The sequence below is a fragment of the Lissotriton helveticus genome, chromosome 9 (genome assembly GCF_964261635.1).
Source record: "Lissotriton helveticus chromosome 9, aLisHel1.1, whole genome shotgun sequence".
NCBI classification, from domain to species: domain Eukaryota; kingdom Metazoa; phylum Chordata; class Amphibia; order Caudata; family Salamandridae; genus Lissotriton; species Lissotriton helveticus.
In genome coordinates, this window is record NC_136070.1 from 731,339,540 (window position 1) to 731,360,412 (window position 20,873).

The window sequence follows — 20,873 nt, forward strand, 5'->3', positions numbered from 1 at the left end:
AACTCCATTTCCAGAAAGAGTATGTCCCAAATACTCAACAGTCTTACAAAACATTTTGCACTTATTTTGATTAAGAGCTAGTCCAATTATCTCTAAAAGTCTACACACTTCTCTCACATGCTAAGCATGTTTCTGATGGTTAGGAGAAAACACAAGAATATCATCCTGGAAGCACCTTACAAAACTGTACAAATCCTTAAAAATATGGTACATTGCTCTCTGAAATACTGACGCCGCAGAAGCCAAACCGAACGGCATTCTCTTATATTGGAATAACCCCTGCAGCGATAGCAAAGCAGTAAATTGTTTTGAATCTTCAGTTAACGCAATCTGGGGATAAGCAGAACGCAAATCGAATGGGGGAAATATTTTAGCACCCTCCAGCATACAGATAACTTCATTTATATTGGGCAACGGATGACAGTCCACCACAAGATTCACATTCAATGCTCTCAAATCAACACAGAGCCTCAAACATTTATCAGCTTTTCTCGCTGGAACAATGGGAGAAACCCATTCAGAGGACTCCACTTCTTCTATGATATCTTTATCTATAAGAATTTATGAGAGTGACTTAAGATCCTCCCTCACACAAACGGGTACACCTCTCAACTTCTGTTTCACAGGAAGGGCTCCTTCCTTAAGTTTTAATTTATGAGAAAAATAGTTGAGCTTTCCTAACTTCTCTGAAAAAACTTTAGAGAAGAGTTAACAGTGGTATATATATATATATATATATATATATATATATATATATATATATATATATATATATACACACATACATACATATATATATATCTCCTCCGATTGTATTTGCGGTAGCTAAATTCCTGACTGCGATATGGCATAAGCGCACTCGTTATATTGCGAACTCTGATAACGAGCTGGCACAGGCACTTTAAAAGTCTATTGCACTGATAATCATATATTTGAATGGATTGCAACTAATTTTATTAAGTACGCTAATTGTGTCTTTCTTGCTTTTTAGCAGTCTAATTCTTATTTTGCACTAGCACTTTTGTGTATATTGCCAATTGGAATGTTTTTAAGATTTTGTATTTTAAGCATGTAGTATTGCGATGTTTTAAAATATTCTGATGTACATCTTTAAGGGTCCGAGCGACCGAAATAAAGATTGAAAATGAAATATATATATATATATATATATATATATATATTTCTCACTCCTCTGTGACTTAACCGAAAGTAATGGGCGCACTCCCTCTGAGTTCCACAGTTACATTTATTTAAATCTTTTCAGCTTTAGCATGAAAACAACAGCGATCTACGCGTTTCAGTGCTCCTAGCACCTTGCTCACGATCACTTTCTCAAGTTATTTTCAACATATTTAAAGCAACCAACAGTGTTTGATGTTACATCACATCCTGTTTTCAACAGCTGAGCATTGTGGTATTTGTAGTTTTTCAATATTTATGTTAAAAAGAGTCTCTAAGTGGAGTTTCACCATTCATTTTAACAAGAAAATCCCAGCACCCCTTATTTCCTTTTTACTTTCCTTTCATAATGGGATGACAAAACAATTCAATTAATTTCATTTTTCATTGTATTTAGTCAATTCAGTTTATCTTGTCCATTTCAAACCCTCTAGTGGGATTTGTCACTACTTCATTCATAATTTGGGGTCCCTTTATTTTTTAATTCTTTGAGTCTTGTTTTTGAATGCAGTTTTCAACTTCACAAGCTCACTTTTTTATCTTCCATATTTGTCCATGTTAGAGATGAATATATAACTCCTCCGATTGGTTAAGGCCGTGCGGACTTAAGGTCCTGAAATTTAGGATGTGTCGTGACTCCTTTTTTCGCAAGATTTTTTCACGGTCTCCTCCACGTATGTTCCTTGGTATTGTTTCAATGCCGAAGAATTTCCACTGGTTTCGTGAAATGTTACAATTCCAAAATGTGCCAAATTGCAAAACAAACCAAGGAAATATCATTACCCAATGACAAAAAATGGCAAATACGACAATTAATTTCTTGCACAACAGAATTTACAATCTATGGAATAGAATGCCCTTGTCCCCTAATGTATGTGGGTAGTACCAAAGGAGAACTGAAAAAACGAATAATGGAACATGTTAGAGCCACAACACACAAGGACAGAGCGAATGCAGTGGCCAAACATATGGAGCAAAAACACAATGGGGACTGGCTAAAATTGAAATTCTTCGGCATTGAAACAATACCAAGGAACATACGTGGAGGAGACCGTGAAAAAATCTTGCTGGGATTTTCTTGTTAAAATGAATGGTGAAACTCCACTTAGAGACTCTTTTTAACATAAATATTGAAAAACTACAAATACCACAATGCTCAGCTATTGAAAACAGGATGTGATGTAACATCAAACACTGTTGGTTGCTTTAAATATGTTGAAAAAAACTTGAGAAAGTGATCGTGAGCAAGGTGCTAGGAGCACTGAAACGCGTAGATCACTGTTGTTTTCATGCTAAAGCTGAAAAGATTTAAATAAATGTAACTGTGGAACTCAGAGGGAGTGCGCCCATTACTTTCGGTTAAGTCACGGAGGAGTGAGAAATAATTAACGGCGCGGTTCTGCCGTAGGGTACGCACCCACACCGAGCGCTCAATGGCCGGGAAACCTGGAACCGGCGTGTGAAGATATATATATATATATATATATATATATATATATATATATATATATATATATATATATGAGTAAGTTGTCACCAGAAAGAGGCTCCTGCCTTTAGAAATGACGAAGAGCAGACCAAGGAATCGGTGCTTAATTAAAGTGCTTTATTTTCAGCCAGCCGCCATAACGCGTTTCGCTTCCACTGAAGCTTGATCACATGGCAAGTTGCGTTTGGCAAAGACCAGAATTTAAAGTTCTAGTGCAATTTAGACAGAGCTGAACAGGCAACAACATAGAAGAAATACTTCCTTGTAGCTAGTAATGACCTCCATATTAAAAGAGATCAAACGGGCTGATACATAAATATTAAATAAATATAAATACATTATTTAAAATTCATGATGACATTTCAATTTTATAAAAATCACATGTTAGATTTTTAAAAAACGGCAAAGATATAAAATTCGCTATGCAGGATTTGATCAAATAGTACAGCCCTGAACAGTATAGAATCACTGCCTAATACATGATATACTGTTTAAAAATAACTGCTTGAATAGGATTTTCAACATAACAACAGTCCTGTTTGATGATATTGCCCAAGTGGGCTGAAACCAACTCTGGCAGACTCACAGCTCTGACGAAAAGCCATTTCCTTGTCTTACTGGTCACTGGGAGTCAAAATGTGCAAATAAATCAATAAGTGCCTGTGCAAGTGCAATTGTGTGACATTTAAGAATAGACCCAAGATAACCCCCACCAATAAAATAACCTGAGTTAGACTAAAGACTAAAAACTGTCCTAACCTTCTGCAATTTGCATTAATTGATACAATGAATCATGTTACCTCACAGTTATTCACTGGACCCCTTCAATAAACAATATAAGATTGACATTTTGAAATGACCTCAGAAAACAGGCCCCTCATAAACAAGTGTACAAGTCCTCACTCGCATACATACAGCCCATTGGGGTTTTTACTGTCTAATTCCAGTATGTACCTTGTTTCGAGAAGACGAAGCCTCGCTTCTCTGTCACCGCCTCGTTTTAAAGGCCAGACTGTGTCGATTACATAGTACTGGAGATGGACTGGATTTGCTTCGTGATTTGATTCAAAGTGTCTAGCCACCGGATAGGCTTGGTCTTTGCCTAGTATTGCCCTTATGTGCTGGAGTATCAGTTTGTGGGCTGGCAGCCTGGTACTTTCCACATACCTCAACCCACACGGACCCTCCAGCACATAAACCGCGAAATCCGTTTTACAAGTGAGTCTTTTGGTGATTTCCAGCTGATTTTGTTTAAAAGGGCTCATGTAACTGTTTTTGGTACATCCATACCGACAGGCTTTACACTGGGTACACTTTTTAAAACCATTGCTAAGGGCCAACCATGTGCTAGAAATCTGAGGTTCTAAAGTGTTCTTGATTAATGCTTTGGCCATAGACGGACATCTCCTGAAAGTAAGTAACGGTTTGTCTGGAACTCTCTGACCTATGATTGGATCACCTTTAATGAGATTCCAATTACGATAAAAAATCCTCCTAATGTCAGAGTGTTGCCTACTGTAGGACAGAATCATGCGGGAATGTATACTCCCATGCTGTGTGGCAATAGGCTTGTCCTGAGATTTAGATAATAAGGCTAGATCACGGGGCATTTGTTGAGTCCGAGTAATGGCAGACTCCATGATGTCTTTGGAGAAGCCCCTGGCCAAAAATCTCAGTCTGTTGGCTTCCTGCGCAGCCGCACATTCAGCCTCAGAACTGCATATCCGTCTAATGCGCAGCATCTCCCCGTAGGGGATGCTGCGGATAAGATGGTGCGGATGATGACTTGCCGCATGCAGGATCGTATTACCTGCCGTAGGTTTCCTGTAAAGTTAAGTGGCTAAGATGTTATTGTCCACATAAACTTGCATGTCTAGAAAACAGATGGAGGTTGCATGAATGTTGGATGTGAATTCTAAATTCAAGCTGTTGTCATTGAGTTCCCTGACAAATTCCTTAGCTCCTGCCTCCGTACCTCGCCAGACAAAAAACAAATCATCTACATAACATGATGTTCTGCTCCATAGTGCCTCTGAGTTGCTGCAATAGGACCTGTTCCTCCCATAGTCCTACGTGTAAACATGCGTAACTGGGGGAGAAACAGGCCCCCATCACAACGCCTCTAGTCTGTTGGAAAATCTGGTTGTTAAACAGGAAAAAATTCTGCTCCAAGCACATTTTTGTCATGGACAGTAGCATCTTATTATGAGCTGCTAAGTGCATTGGTCGTCTGTCAAGGAAATGTTCAATAGCCTTCAGCCCATCATGGTGTCTGATAGAAGTGTAAAGGGCCGACACATCCAAAGTCATCAAAAGCATCTCAGGGCCCCATTTTACATGATCAATCTTCCGAATGAAATCTGAGGTGTCCTGGACATAAGACTTGAGTCCTCTAAAACAATCCTGTAGAAAGAAGTCAATATATATATATATATATATATACATATGCCACACGACATTTCTGCGTTCAGAAACCTCACGGACACTTCGGGTAGTTTGCAAAAGATGGTCTTTAATGACTGCACAGCTTTCGCCTTGATCACGCTAAGGGTCAGGCGATATCATGCACACATATAAACAGTTCTGCTAAACATAAAAAACAAACTGTGAAATACATCCAGGTGAAAATAATAAGAAATAAGGCGGCCATCTTATCACAGTATCACCAAAAGTTCATGGGCAACATAAAACAAATATTTTGAACAAGTAGTCAAATTTGCAAAGCAAACTGGTTACAAATTGTTAAACCCAAAATTGCTTTTGCTTGAATTCATTGCAAGTAAACACTAAAATAAGTTCCTGCATATTCATTACATTGCCCAGAATTGTCGTGCATATGAACTGGTACAAAAATAAACACTAAGAGAACAAAAATAGATGGAAGGTTTCAACAACATCATATATCTATTGGCAATGTGTCCACTGTTGCTGGTGATAGGATCACTCAGTGTTCGTACAGCCTAACGCCATTCAAACTCCCAATGCTTTATTGAGTTCGGTAGAACTCACAGTATACCGAGTATTGCACTGGTTCAATCATTAGCCAAATGCAAATATGTAAAAGCATGACGATTAAGCATTCCACAATAATGCCCAAGTGGGCACTGATGATTTGTTGAATCCGTAAAAATGTATGATGTGCCAGATAATGCACTCGTTGAAACAATCACAATTGTCAATAACGTTTTGGTGAGCGCACAAAGTTAAATGTTCCACAATTTTACCCAGGTGGGCACTCACTTCCTCCAGTGATATTGATAGCCACAATACACACATGTGCCAATACCTAAAAATAAAAATAATGTTAGAAAATGTTAAAAACAATTGTCAGAAAGTGCAGCGAACAATACAGTTACAGCTCTAATTATGCAGATGTACAGATAGTTCTTCACTTGAGTTAAGTCCCAATGGGGTCATCATTTCTAAGTCAATAATATACCTAGATTCAAGTTTGCGAAGTAGAAGTTGTCTATTTCCACCACGCACATTTTCAGGGACATCATCAATGACAACCATACGAAATTGTTTTCATTTTGGAAATGGTGTTGAAAGAAGTGTCGTGCTACAGGGTACTGTCTATTATTGTGCCTAATTGCCCTTACATGTCTAAGCACACTTTTTTTGGCACGATGTATTGTGCTGCCTATGTAGGCTTTGTTGCATGGACAGATCAGTGCATATACACAATAGGTGGTATTGCACGTAAGTGCTTTTTTAATAACCACCTACCTTTTGCTACCTGAAATAGAGAGAGAAGTACAATCGACGCTGTTACTGCAAGCCTTGCAGTTTCTACAGCGTTGAAAGCCAACTCGACTGGCCTCGCTCGATTTGACACACTGAGTCACAGAGTTGGGACTGAGTTCATCTCTCAAACATCTGCATTTTTGGGAGGTGATTTGGGGACTACTATTAAGATGCTTTTGAAGACTACTATACGTTATCAAAACATGCCAATGTCTTCTAAGTAGTTGGCAAACATCTTGTGCTTGCACGGAATAACTTGTGATAAAGCACAGCTTGCTGTTCCCTTCTTGTCTTTGCGCTGGATGCAATAGTTGGGTGCGAGTTACTGCAACCACCTTTTTGCAAGCATCTGATATAGTTCTGCCGCTATATCCCCGGTCCTTAAATCGTAATGTCCTTTTCCCAGAGATAGCTGTTATCCGAACTACAGTTCCACTTGGCACGTAATAACTCACCAAATGAAATACTGTACACCAGTTTGCGGGGGTGGGAGCTAGAGGCCTTCAAAATACTGTTGCCAGATGTTGACGGGCGAAATAATCTGGTATGTATGGTCTGATCTATAATCTCTACCAGGATATCCAAAAATTAAATTTTGGTTTCACTCATATGTTCAGTGAACACAAAATTGAAATCATTGCTGTTCAGCTTTTCAACAAATGCCCTAGCAGACTCAATGTCACCATTCCAGATTAAAAAGGTGTCATCTATATAGCGCAACCACAGGACACAGCGATCGTATTCTGCTAGTTGTGAGGCCAACCGCTCCTCCCACCAGCCCATGACTAAATTGGCATAGCTGGGGGCAAAGCAGGTGCCCATAGCCGTGCCCTGTGATTGGCAAAAGATGACATCATGGAATAGAAAAAAACTTTGAGATGTCATCAGTGATGTCATTGACCATGTCATGAATGATGTAATATGTGACATCATCACCAGTGGGTTGCGGGCGCGAGAGTTACAGTTAGTATAACTAACTATAACCGAGGAATTTCAATGGTTTTGTATGAGTGAAATGTTAAGCTAACTATAACACCCCTAAAACTTATGTTTTTATGAGTGAATTTCAAAGGTTTTTTAAATGCTTATTCCTAACTATAACCTGCCTGAAACCTATGTTTTTTTCAGTGAATTTCAAAGGTTTTTTAAATGCTAATTCCTAACTGTAACCTGCCTGAAACCTATGTTTTTTTCAGTGAATTTTAAAGGTTTTTTAAATGACAATTCCTACTTATAATGTTGACCACTTCCCCATATTTTCAACAAGAAACCAAATCTGCAATGCCACCAAAAATATCAGGCAATAGTTCCACTTACCACTAACAAATTAACATCAACGTTTAACTACTGTAAGAACGTCGAATATGTACTGCGTGAATTACATCCAACTCACACCCATGTTTAAAGAGCAATATGTGATAGAGGTTCTAATTATACACTTCTGACACCCAACAAAATCACAATACCCAGCGCCACGACCACAACAACCATCCCCACGGACCCCTCCCCCCTACGACCTCAGAGGCAGCGCAAAGCAGGATAACAGACCTTTTCAAAATAATATATCCCCTCAACAGTACACTAGCTCAATCTACAGAGATGTGGCAACCAAGTATATATACGGAAAAGAACTCGAACATCAACAATAATGTACACAATGCTAAGACTACCGCTAAAATGATATACACAATTCACTATAGAAATCAAAAACTTTTCAGTGTGTAGATATACCATTGATACGTGTAGTGTACTGAATAGTGGATGCAACCATATTATCTCAGACACTGGGGAATATTACCATCAGGCAGCTGTGTTCACCCCCCTTTGAAACAGAAGCGGAGTGGGCTAGTCTAACGTAAACAACGTCAACGTAAGACTATAAATAATTAGTTTACGCCTTGGGCGTGGTTCACTTCTGCAAAGAGAACACACTGGGCCTCTGCGAAGGTCCGCACCCTGCCACGTTGCTGCCGCCATGACCGCGTGCCTCTTCGATACAGGCCCATTGCAAACTCAGCGCCACACCACTGCAGACTTATGTCTATATCGACTAGTGCTTTCCGTCGACACTGCGGACAGCAGGGTTCACAACTTGAATTCAACTTTGGATCTAAATTTGTTGTTGGTATCTGTGCTGAGTACTGCCTTCAATCTACTCTGCGGTTAGTAGAATTGACAACTTGATTGTTGCGCATTAGCACTACAGAAAACATTGAATTCAGTCTTGATTTATTTAAACCAGAGACAATAGTAATATGTCCTCAGATTTTGTTAAAGTTTGAACAGTAGGAAATTCAGCCTTCATTTATTTAATACAGAGACAATTACGGACAGCATTCAAGTTAGCCTTGATTTATGTAAGGCAGAGTCAATTTTGTTAATGGATGCCACAAAAAACGTTCATCTATGTCTGTACTAAGTACTACCTTCAAGTGTACACTGTGATCAACAGAATTTACCACTTGATATCAAAAGCGGAGAAGCACTACAGACAACATTGAATTCATTCTCGATTTATTGAAGACAGAGACAATTCTACTATTTCGTCAGATTTTGTTAATGTATGTGACAAAAAATAATTTGTTGATGTTTCTGTGGACTACTGCCATAAATGTACTCTGCAGACAGCAGGGTTCACAACTTGAATTCAGCTTTCCATCTACACTATGGACAGTAGGTAATTCATCCTTGATTTATGTAATGCAGAGACAATTCTACTGTATGTGTTCAGATTTTGTTTACATAAGTCAAAAAAATAATTCGTCAATATCTGTGCTGACAACTGCCTTCGATCTACATTGTGAGGGGTCATGATTCAGGTGGAATGGAGATTGCACATGACACATTCCAATAGCCAAGTGACATTGTACAGGTGCGACCCGCCCGAACCACGAATCATCGCAGGGTGCGCACATGCTGAGTTCTTCAGGTACCACTAACTCACTGCACTACAAGTCATCCCCCCATGGCCTTATTAAGACAGAATTCACTAGGCAAAAAACATTACTCCCTGTGCGACCCGCCCGGACTACGCATCATCGCAGGTTACGTACACGCTCAGTGCCAAAGGTACCAGTAACTCACTGCACCCTAATTCATCGTCACGTGGCCGTATTCAAGCAGAATTCAGTAGAGAAAAGACATTGGTCAGAATGCGGCCCCCCTTTACCACTCATTATCGCAGGGTACGTACAAGCTCAGTGCCAAAGGTACTACTAACTCAATGCACCAAAAATCATCGCCACGTGACCGTATTGAGTCAGATGTCTTATTTAGAAGAAAATATATCATAGTTTTTGGAGATCTACTTCAACTTACTCCTGTGAAAGGACAACCAATATTCATTAGAAATCTTGATTTTGAAGACTTTGCTACCAGTGCGTCTGCTCGGAGCACGCATCATCGCAGACTCCACAGAACTTTGTTGCTTCAGGTGCCACTAACTCTTTGCACCGCTTATCATCGCTGCCTGCACACACACTAAATTACCAATACTGTGCAGCTCTAATCAATGCCACGTGGTCGTGGGCTCTTGCTAACCGCTGCCTCCTGCCTACACTGCGGTTATCAGAGCTCACAATTAATTACACTGTTGATTTATCATTTGCAGACTACAATACCAAACTAGGTATAACATTTTTCAAAACCTATACAATATCCCTTTATTATGCTTCCTTTAACAACTTTTTTAATATTACTTATAGATTTACTTGAATAATAAATTTCACGCTGCAAGTGCAAAGGTAACCTTAATGATAGTCTACACTGTGGATAGCATAGGTCACAATTTGAACCTCACTTTTTCTTCATTGGAAACCTGAATTTCTTTTTTGGAGACAAAAATGGCTACACCATTGGAAGAATCATCTGATTCTGAAAATGTTGTTGCTGAAGAATTCATAACCTTGCTCGAGATGCAACACAGAGGTTGAAGGACAACCCACCTGCTACTGTACCAAGCACATCAACTGCTGCACCAGCATTTTCAGCAAACAGTCCACACCCACAAATTCATCCTGATTTTGCTCAAGTTAAAATTCTATACATTTATTGCAATAAACTTTTGTGGTATGGGAAACAATCTATTGACCTGATAAAACGCAGAAAGCAGGAGCATCGCTGTCCTCGATATTACTTTTTTTTTCATTCTTTTGTTCCTGTTGGACACTTCCAAGCCACCCATTATAGACAAAAATTCCCCCGGGATTTGCCCCCCCGGGAGCTAATTAAGAATAAAACGAAGTTCTAGTTTTTTTTCCTTTTCCACCGCGTACGAGTACAATATGCGCACAACAAGTTTTTTTTACCCTGCCCCCTTTCCTTATTTTTCAACTTTGTTTTACTGTTTTCTTGTTTTCTTGTGACTGGGTGCTACCGAGGCACAAGGTGGCTGCCAACACTTCCTGGTTTGGAGTGTTGACAGACAGTTGACATCCAATGAGCATTTTTTTTTTTTAACTTTATTTTTATTGCAGAATTAGATAATATACAACCATTCGTTCCAGGTGTCCGGCAGCAAAAAAGATAAATGCCTTGCATTCAACATGAATCAAGCACAACACAGCCATTCAGCCCATATCCCGGAGGCCGGGCGGCGACAGCAAATCAGTGTCATATTCGGTGATTCCAAAGTGAAACCTTGACTCTGCTAACCGGATCATCTAGTATCTGCTTTTCTTTATTTTCTTGTCCCTGGGCCCCCTCAATTAACCAGTCCTATACTCTAAGTGGTGTGTATTGATAGGTACTACTAGCATAACATCGAGGCCCAGTATCAGTCCCCTATTCCTTTATAGTAAACCTCATTGTAGAACCAACTCCATTCACCCCCTCCTTAGGAGGGAGATGCTAGTCCGATTGTACCATCCCAAGATCCACATATCTAAGTCTAAGAGGTCAACCCCTCCTATAATAACAATAGAAACCCTCAGTACCCCAATGAAACCCTCCCCCCCTAAACCGCAGCTGGTGTGGGCCTTCGTTCAGTATCATAACACCTAAAAGGAAGAAACCTGTAGGATCGCAACTTATCCTTCTTTACCTTACACGGAACTACTTTCAGAACCCTCCTACCCTAGTCCTCCGCTGGTGTCAGACTGTCACCTAATGCCCTCACTAGTTCCACCCATGTGCGTGCCATCTCTAGACTCCTCTCATTAGCTGTACGGGCTGCCTGGCGTAGTCTGACCGTACTCTCACTGCGGGCCCATTTATGGAGTTCATTCGCCCACCGCCTACTAGAGGGACCCTCCTTCGATTTCCAATGCCAGGTTATTTCCCTCTGGGCCAAAATGAGACCCAGATCAATGAATTTACTAGTTATCTTGGTCGTTTTCGTGTGAGGAAACCAAAGCAATAAACAAGTCGCGATGTCATATTCCACTTGCCTATCAGTAACTTCATTAAGAAGCACCCCCACCTCGGACCAATAGGGCCCTAATTTCGGCCAGTCCCACATCATGTGGTCTAGTTCCACATCAGGTGTTAGGCACCTAGGACATGCTGCGTCCTGCAAGTGGAAATATTTCCGGATCTTCCCCGGAGTAAGGTAAGCTCCGTGGACTATAAAAAAGTGTACTTGCTGAAACCCTGCATTTCTGCACCCTTTCCAGGTCCTCGTCATGATACGACCCCATGTTGTGTCCGGGATGGGCTTCCCTACACTCGTTTCCCATTTCTGTTTGAGAGCTGTCAGGGGTTCCAGACCTTCGTATAACATTCGGGAATGTAGGCAGGTGACCGCGTTAAACGTACCCGCCGCCATTACCACATATTGGCATGCCATCGTGGTTCGCGGTTCCGATTGCCCTGTCTTCCAATGTTTCCGCATTGTTGTAGTAACAGCCATGTGCAAGAGGAAATCTCCGTCAGGAAGGCCAAACTGGTCCTGCAGCGCCTGAAAGGGCAACAACTCACGATCAGCATATAAGTCGCCCACCATTTGCAGCCCCAGCTCCTCCCATTCCAGGAGCCGGGACCAGTCCCCTCCGTGTGGCAATGCCGTCAACATGCCCAGAGGGATTTCAGGTGCATATGGGTGTGCCACTCTCGCCCTCTTTTGGCTTTTATTCCAGCACATCCTCAGGGTCCTCTCCTCTAGGGTTAAGTTCCGGACCACCAGTTGTTGCTGCATGACAATATAGGAGAGGACATGCCTCTGTATCCCCGAACCACGAGTCTGCTCCGGGCCCCTAAATTCCCGTGCTACATTCTGTGTAAGGATCGGCAGCTGCCCCGCCAAATAATAAAGTTCGAAGTTAGGAACTGCCAGTCCCCCCTCCGATTTCGGCCTCAACAGCGTATCCAGTGCCACCCGTCGCCTCCCCGTCCCCCACAAAAAATCAATGGTGAGCGTCCGCAATTCCTGAAAAAAACGGGGTGGTACCCAGAGCGGCAGTGTACAGAAATAGTAAAGTAGGCGTGGTAAAGCCACCATCTTGAGTAGCACAACTCTACCCAGTACCGAAAGGGGCAGGGTTGCCCAAAATGCCATGCTGCCCCTCAGGGCTCTTATGCAGCGCCCTATGTTCCCTTCCAACATATCGTCTGCCTTATGGTAGATCCGAACTCCCAGGTAGGTGAAGCACGATAGCTCCCATATTAAATCAGCGGCTAGTCTCGGTTGGGGCATATCCATCCTTAAAGGAAAGATACATGTTTTAGTCCAATTCACTCGAAGTCCCGATAGCTTCCCAAAGTCCGACAACATGCTCACCGCCCCTTCCAGTGCAACCGTCGCATCCTCTAGGAATAGCAGTAAATCATCCGCATACAATGAGATGTAGTGCGGAATTCCACCACATACCAGGCCACAATATGCTATCCCCGTCCTGGCGTAGACCGCCAGAGATTCTATCGCTAGCGCGAACAGCAGGGGCGAAAGTGAGCACCCTTGTCTCGTACCCCTCCTCACCGGATATTCTGATGATACGACAGAGCCCAGACGCACCCTAGCAGTTGCTAAGGAATATAAGACCTTCGTCCAACGTCGAAATCGCTCGCCTAATCCAAATTTCTGCAGCACCTTATCGAGATATTCCCATTCGAGGCTGTCAAACGCCTTTTCTATATCTACTGATAACACAGCCGGCATCATTTCAGCATCCAGGTCACTCCCTAGTACTCTTATAAGGCGACAGATATTAATCGAGGTGTTCCTAGTTGGTATGAACCCTGCTAGATCCTCATGAACCAAAGCAGTCATGTGTGACATTAGTCTTGTGGCCAATATGCGACTCAGTATCTTGTAGTCCACCGTCATCATAGACAGCGGTCTATAGGAGGTCACGTCATCTCCCTCCCTCCCGGGTTTCAACAAGGGGACAACCAGCGCCACCCTCATGGATTCGGGCAGGTGGCCCAGCTCCATCGCCTCATTATATACCTCCTGCAGCTGGGGCGCCAAGACATCAATGTATGTCACATAAAATTCTATGGGGAGACCATCCACCCCTGGGGTCTTGTTCCTGGCCATGTGCTTGATAGCTCCCCTGATTTCAGCTATAGCAATCGCCTGACCCAGGGTCTCCGCGTCCCCCTCCTCTAGCAGCGGGAGCTGAATCCCCGTCAGGTAGCCCTCAATATCCAGCGTGTCCGCCTCCAGGTGACTCTGGTAGAGTGTTGTGTAGTATCTTAGGAAGCGCGAGAGGATCGCAGATTGAGAATAGACCATGTCCCCTGATTACGTTCGAACACTCAGGACCGGGCATCCTCCCGACCTTGGATTCGCCATTCTCGCCAGGAGCGTGCCCACCTTATCCCCATCAGCATGCACCTTTACCATATACTGCTTATAATCGTAACTGCGCAACCTTTCTGTTTCAGTGGCCACTAGCTCCTTAGCCGCCAAAAGCCATTCCTGTAACTCCCTCTGTTCCGGTCTCTGTTTCTCTATCTCCCGCAGCGCCTCCTCTGCTTTTTTAACATCAGCTAGCACCACTGTCCTTTCGCCCGAATGTTTACTTATACATAACCCTCTCACCACCACTTTAAATGCGTTCCATTCCATTCCTCTAGTGGATGCCAATTCCCTGTTTGTAGCAAAATAATGTTCAATACCATCTTGGATTTCGGATCTAAAGGCTTGGTCTTCCAGGGTGTCTGGGCGTAATCGGCAGGTGGGAACTTCCGCCCTTATGCGCTGCCAGTGAAAGGACACCAACTGCGGGTTATGATCTGAGATGGTCCTAGCCAAGTACTCTGAGTGTGTTACCAAGGGTGCCAGTGACTGTGTACATAAGATAGTGCCAATACTAACATGCAGTTCGTGGAGAGCAGAAAAAAAGGAATAATCCCTATCTTCAGGGTGGTGCCCCCTCCATATGTCAGTTAACCCCCACCCGCACTGCCATTCCGCCCTCTTCTTCGCAATCTTGCGGACCTGGGAATCAACCAATGGATGGTGCGACCTATCTAATGCTACATCTGTAAGCGAATTCAAATCTCCACCTACTATCATCTGGCCTGACAAAAGATGTGCCAATTTCCCAGAAATGTTGTCAAACAATCGGGGCTGGTCCGTATTCGGGGCATATATGCTGCATAATACTACCTCTCTGCCATACAATCTCCCTTCTACCGTCACATATCTGCCCTCTGGATCTATCACAGTATATGTGGCCTGGAGCGGAATGCCCGCCCTCACCCATACTAACACCCTCCTGGCGAACGCAGAATAAGCAGTGCCAAACACCTGACCTCTCCATCTCTTCTGCAGTGCAATACACTCCTGCTTGGTAAGATGGGTCTCCTGAAGCAACGCTTTCTGGACTCCTCTCCTTATCAAATATGCATGTACCTTGTGACGCCTTGACATAGTATGTAATCCACGTACGTTCCATGTAATACATTTCAATTCAGGTAACGTTCCCATTGCAACTTTCCCACCCTACTCCATCCCTCATGGTTCGCTTACCCACACCAGATCTGCCAAACCCCAAACACAGAACACCCCGAAAAACATCCATAACCCTCCCCCCCAGAACAGGTCCCAATAACACATTATCAGTTCCCATCCAAACTACCCTAACAAGTCACACAGTACTACCCTGCAGTAGCCACTACAGGCTGCCTTAAGGGCAATGGGGTGGGTGGTCCGACCCCGACAGGTGGCAGCTCTTGCGCCAGCCCCCAGCCCTTAACGTCCCGCAATAAGAAGGCACAGCTATAAAGTTCACAGTTGTTACCAGGCCCTCCAGCACCACCATACTCAGTTCTTCAGCAATGAGTCCCATGCAGAGGGAAGCAACCTACAAGTCATCAGCCGATCTGGGCGTCACCTCCGGGCCCTTGATGCTATCATCATCCGACACCTCTGTGCTAGAGCGCCTCCTGTCCTCCTCGGAATCTGTTCCCTTGGTCGAGTCTTCCTGCTGCGAACCAGTTATCGCCGCTGTTGCCGCCAGAGCCCCTTGTTTATCACCTGCTAACTGTGCACGCTGCAATGCCTGTCGTATTCTGTTTTTCTTGCGGAGGCGCTGTGATTGGCGCATCCGCGGCGGCCTGGGCAGTCCTCCGTCACCCTTGCCCCTACGATCTGTGCCTGCCCTGTACATTTCAAGCCAAGACCAAGCGTCCTCAGGTGTCAGGAAAAACTGCGTCGACCCATCCGGTATCACCCTCAGTTTGGCTGGGAATAGCAGTGAATATTGTATGCCCTCATCCCTAAGCTCCTTTTTAACAGACAAGTACGAGGCCCTACGCCTCTGTATCTCCTGAGTGTAATCCGGAAAGATCGTTACAGTGCTATTGTCCCCCTGGAAAGGTCCCGTTGAGCGTGCATTTTGAATCAGCAGATCCCTGTCTTTATAGTGAATGACTCTGGCCACCACGGGACGGGGAGGGCGGCCCGGCGAAGGTGGTTTGGCTGGGACCCTATGCGCCCTTTCGAGTGTGAAGAAGGCAGAGAGGCCCTCTGGAGCAACAGTAGTCCTGAACCAGTTCTCCAGATAAGCAACCATGTCTGTTCCCTCTATGTTTTCAGGCAGGCCTACAACCCGCACGTTGTTACGTCGATTACGACTTTCAGAATCCTCAGCCTTCCTTTCCAGTGTCTCCTCAGTGCGTCTTCCAATTTGCGTTCCACCGTAACCACCGCTGGTTTGAGGTCTTGAAGGACCGATTCAGTTTCTTTGACCCTATCCGTTAGCTTCGAATGGTCCGCCCTCAGGAGTCCCAACCCTGTCGCGACTTGAGTTATGTCCTGATGGAGGGACTCCTTCGTTGCCGTTATGGCTTCTAGGATTTGATCCAGGCGTTTGTTCAGCCTCTGTTCTGAGATCGTGTTCTCAGCCTCCTCGCCGTCTCCATGTGCCCCCTCGGGGTCCACGGCGTCTTCTTTTTTACCTTTGGGTTTCATTGCCCATGAGCAAGTGGCCCCCCTCCTCGCCAACCGACCCCGTCCTGCGCAACAGCGCCTCCGCCAACAACTACCTGAGTTAAGGTTAGGGTCGTGTCCTGCGCAACCAATTGGAGATTCACCACACACGATTTATAACTCCACCGGCTCTACTCCCTTCACTGTTCACATAAACAGCGTATACCACCGCCTCTCTTCTCGCTGCACTCTGTGCCCCCTAGCACCGCAGCTCCAAGCATGCCGTTGTGGCTACCCTGGTCCCAGCACTTTCTTCACGATCCCGGTCCGCTCCAGCCACCACTCCTTTCCTTGGGTAACCCTTCTGACACTCCCGTGAAGGACTCCAGACCTCCGAGCCGGCACTCAATGAATCCCACTGATCTGGGCTCTCAACCTTGCCCCCAGGGCAACAGCGCGATGGTCCCCAGCCGGTCACCGGCCGCCCCTCCCCCTCTTCTGGTACAGCCGTCGGTCATGCACAATGGAGGGGGCGCTCCGCAGTGCACCGCTGCCCGCTCCCAGGTGATTTCGCAGGCGCTCCCAGCCCGTGGCTCCCTATTCAACCCTCCGCGGCCCCCGACTGCCCAGCCCTGCCAAGCCTGCTCCCGCCCCCACCTCCGCAGCGCCAGGACCAGGCCCGCACCACTGCACTCACCGGTGGCCCCAGGAAGGGTCCCTTAGTTGCCACACTTCCACTTGTCCGGCACTAGAGCTCTGCTGCACTCGATCTGTTGTCCGATTCTTCTCCTGGCCCCCAAGCTTCTTAATCAGGACCTCCGCGGGCACACCTCACTTCTGCAGCCCCCGCGGAGCTACCGAGTCACCTCAACCTGCGGACCAGCTCCAGCACTTCCGTTGGTATTGGGCACCACAGTAGAATGAGCAGTGCCCTATTCCTGGGCCGCTATGGTCACCTCGGCGATACCGATCCAGGGGCTGTGAAACAAAGGCAACTAACAATTCGGGCGCCATTTTAGGTCCTCCATCGCCTCAACGTCCCGTCTGCTGTGGCGATTCACGAACTGCCATAACCTGCAATCACCGCAGATAAAGATGCGGAGCGGCGGTCTGCCTGCCGCGCCCCCGGACAATCGTGCTGCAGGAGCTAACCCCAACACACAGCGAGCAGGGGGTCCCGTACTAGCTCCACCGGGCGAGTCCAGCCGCCATTTTGAAGCCGCTCCTCCTTCTTCACCACCAGGAGCAAAACCGCAGGTCAGGGGCGCCCGGAGACACCGGACACCATCTCGGTGGGCAGGAAGGCCCCCGAACTCGTTCCGACGTCCGTTCCTGTAATTACCACCGCAGCCCAGGCAGTTCTCAGGATAATCGGCGGGATCAGGCACGGAGCTAGCTGCTCACGCCGCCTCCGCCATCGGCGCCCAAACCACGCCCCCTGACATCCAATCAGCATGCAGCTCGTTCTCGTAATTGTACGGATTTCCGTACGCGTGCTGTACTTCGTCTCTAGATATTGCTATGATTTGGTGTAATTCCGTTCAGGCGTTCAGGCGTTCGGGCTGTAGCCCTGGCTAAAGGTCCCTATGGAAAATTGCATGGGGAAAACACGTTTTGGGACCCCCTTTTTTCTCGGCCCCCACTTGACGAATCACCCCCAAACTTTCAGGGAAGGAGCAGAGCGGAGCATGCCATTTTCTTGGAGAAATTCACGAAGATTCGTCCACCAGTTATTCTAAATAGTATGTTGTGGATTTTCTATGGAAACTAGGTCCTAACTATAACTACCTACTGGCGACCGCCAGTAGGATATATATATAGATATATATATATTCACTGAAAAAACCATAGGTTATACACCATATATAGTTAGGAATTAGCATTTAAAAACCTTATTTTACTCACACAAAACCATTGAAATTCCATATATAGTTAGTTGTACTAACTATATATCGCGCACCCGCAATCCACTGCTGATCATGTCACATATTACATAATTCATGACATGGTCAGTGACATCACTGATGACATCACTGATGACATCTCAAATGACATCACTGATGACATCACTGATGACATCTCAAATGACATCACTGATGACATCACTGATGACATCACTGATGACATCTCAAATAACATCACTGATGACATCTCAAATGACATCACTGATGACATCACTGATGACATCTCAAATGACATCATTGATGACATCACTAATGACATCACTGATGACATCACTGATAACATCTCAAATGACATCTCAAATGACATCACTGATGACATCTCATTTGACATTACTGATCACATCACTGATGACATAATTCATGTGATAATACGATGAACCTCTTCAGACTCTAATATAACCTTAGATACACTCAGTGTAAACACAGACTCGCAGATTGTCACTCATCCATGAAGTTACACACACACCTAGTCAGTCATGCAAACAATCAATCACACCTCCATTTCCTTAACTATACAGTTAAACACACCTTACTTATTCAAACATATACTAAAACATATTTACTCACTTATACAATCCTGGATACAAGTTCACAATGATCCATACAGCCACTCACACATTCACTGGCTCTTATGCACAGTTATTTATATATGTCAACTCTCACATGTACTGTATTTTACATATGTACTTACTTTGACATGTAGCACTGAGATATCTATTCACTCACCAATACAGTCATGCACACAGTCAACCACCCATACAGCTGTTTCCACATGCACTTTTGAACCCATACATCTATGCAGAGAGTCATACACCTCCCAGCCACCCATACACACTCTCAGTCTCCCATACAAATACTTGGGCAACCAATCAATAACCCATATAGTTAATCATATAGCTACTGATCAACACATGCAGCAGTTTACAGAACAACAGACATAATGATGCACAAATTAAGACAGTTTAGTCACTAACCCATGCACTCAGTGAGACACATTTAATCACTCACTCATACAGTCAGTCATGCACCTACTAAATCCTTTGTTCAGACACTTCTACATCCACTCATTCTTCAATATGTAAGACATATTTTAACTTTACAGAAACATACAGTTACTGGATGTTGTCATTAGTGATGTCATCAGTGATGTCATTTGAGATGTCATCAGTGATGTCATCAGTGATGTCACTGACCATGTCATGAATGATGTAATATGTGACATGATCAGCAGTGGATTGCGGGTGCGCGATATATAGTTAGTACAACTAACTATATATGGAATTTCAATGGTTTTGTGTGAGTAAAATAAGGTTTTTTAAATGCTAATTCCTAACTATATATGGTGTATAACCTATGGTTTTTTCAGTGAATTTTCAAGGTTTTGTAAATGCTAATTCCTAACTATATATGGTCTATAACCTATGGTTTTTTCAGTGAATTTCATTGGTTTTTTAAAAGCTAATATCTATAGCTGTAAAATGTATTCTTCTTTAAATCCAAAAATATATTTTATATGTTTATTAATAATTTTTTTTTAATATTTTTTTTGTTTCGCTCCCGGTCCGCGAACCGGGAAGCTTCTCGTTAGCTCAATTTAATGCCGCGACCCGGTCCGCGAACCGGTAAGAAATCAACATAGTGACGGTATCGCGTTGCCGCGTAATGCGTCTTATGACGTACTGCGTTAGCGCACCCGGAAGTGCCCCGGGGCGCGGACCGAGGCGCGAAACGCAGCTCCCCGGAAGCGATCCGCGGCGCATCGCGAAAACGCGACGTATCGCGTTGCCGCGTAATGCGTCTTGTGACGTACCGCGTTAGCGCACCCGGAAGTGCCCCGGGGCGCGGACCGAGGCGCGAAGCGCAGCGACCCGGAAGCTATCCGGGGCGCGGACCGGAGCGCGTAACGTAAGCATAACAGGTCATGTGACTTGTTAATAACACTTTTCATTGGTTCATTTCACTTTTGGTTTCATAATGATGTAAGGCTAGGTCAGGTGACCTAAAAATAACACGAGAACAGTTTCAGGAAACTTCTCAAGACATGGGTCTATCAACAATCTGACCCCTCTGTTTTAGCTTCCATTTAATATCCTCCCATTGAATCCCTCTCTGCTAATTATATCAGCCTTCATCTTATTCCCTGCAGCTTGCTCAGCGCCAAGATGCTCCCTTGGGAGCG

The 20,873-nt window shown here is 44.4% G+C and overlaps 1 protein-coding gene and 1 long non-coding RNA gene across 2 annotated transcripts in view; one reads left to right on the forward strand and one right to left on the reverse strand.

Annotated features, from left to right (window-relative positions):
• The window catches only part of LOC144781829 (endothelial PAS domain-containing protein 1-like), a 743,918-nt gene that overhangs the window by 202,353 nt on the left and 520,692 nt on the right, over positions 1-20,873 (forward strand). The window lies entirely within an intron of this gene.
• Positions 5,161-20,873, reverse strand: part of LOC144781830 (uncharacterized) — a 440,263-nt gene continuing 424,550 nt past the window's right edge. The window contains exon 3 of the long non-coding RNA XR_013601073.1: positions 5,161-5,954. This is a non-coding gene — a long non-coding RNA (uncharacterized LOC144781830). The remainder of the gene's footprint in view (positions 5,955-20,873) is intronic.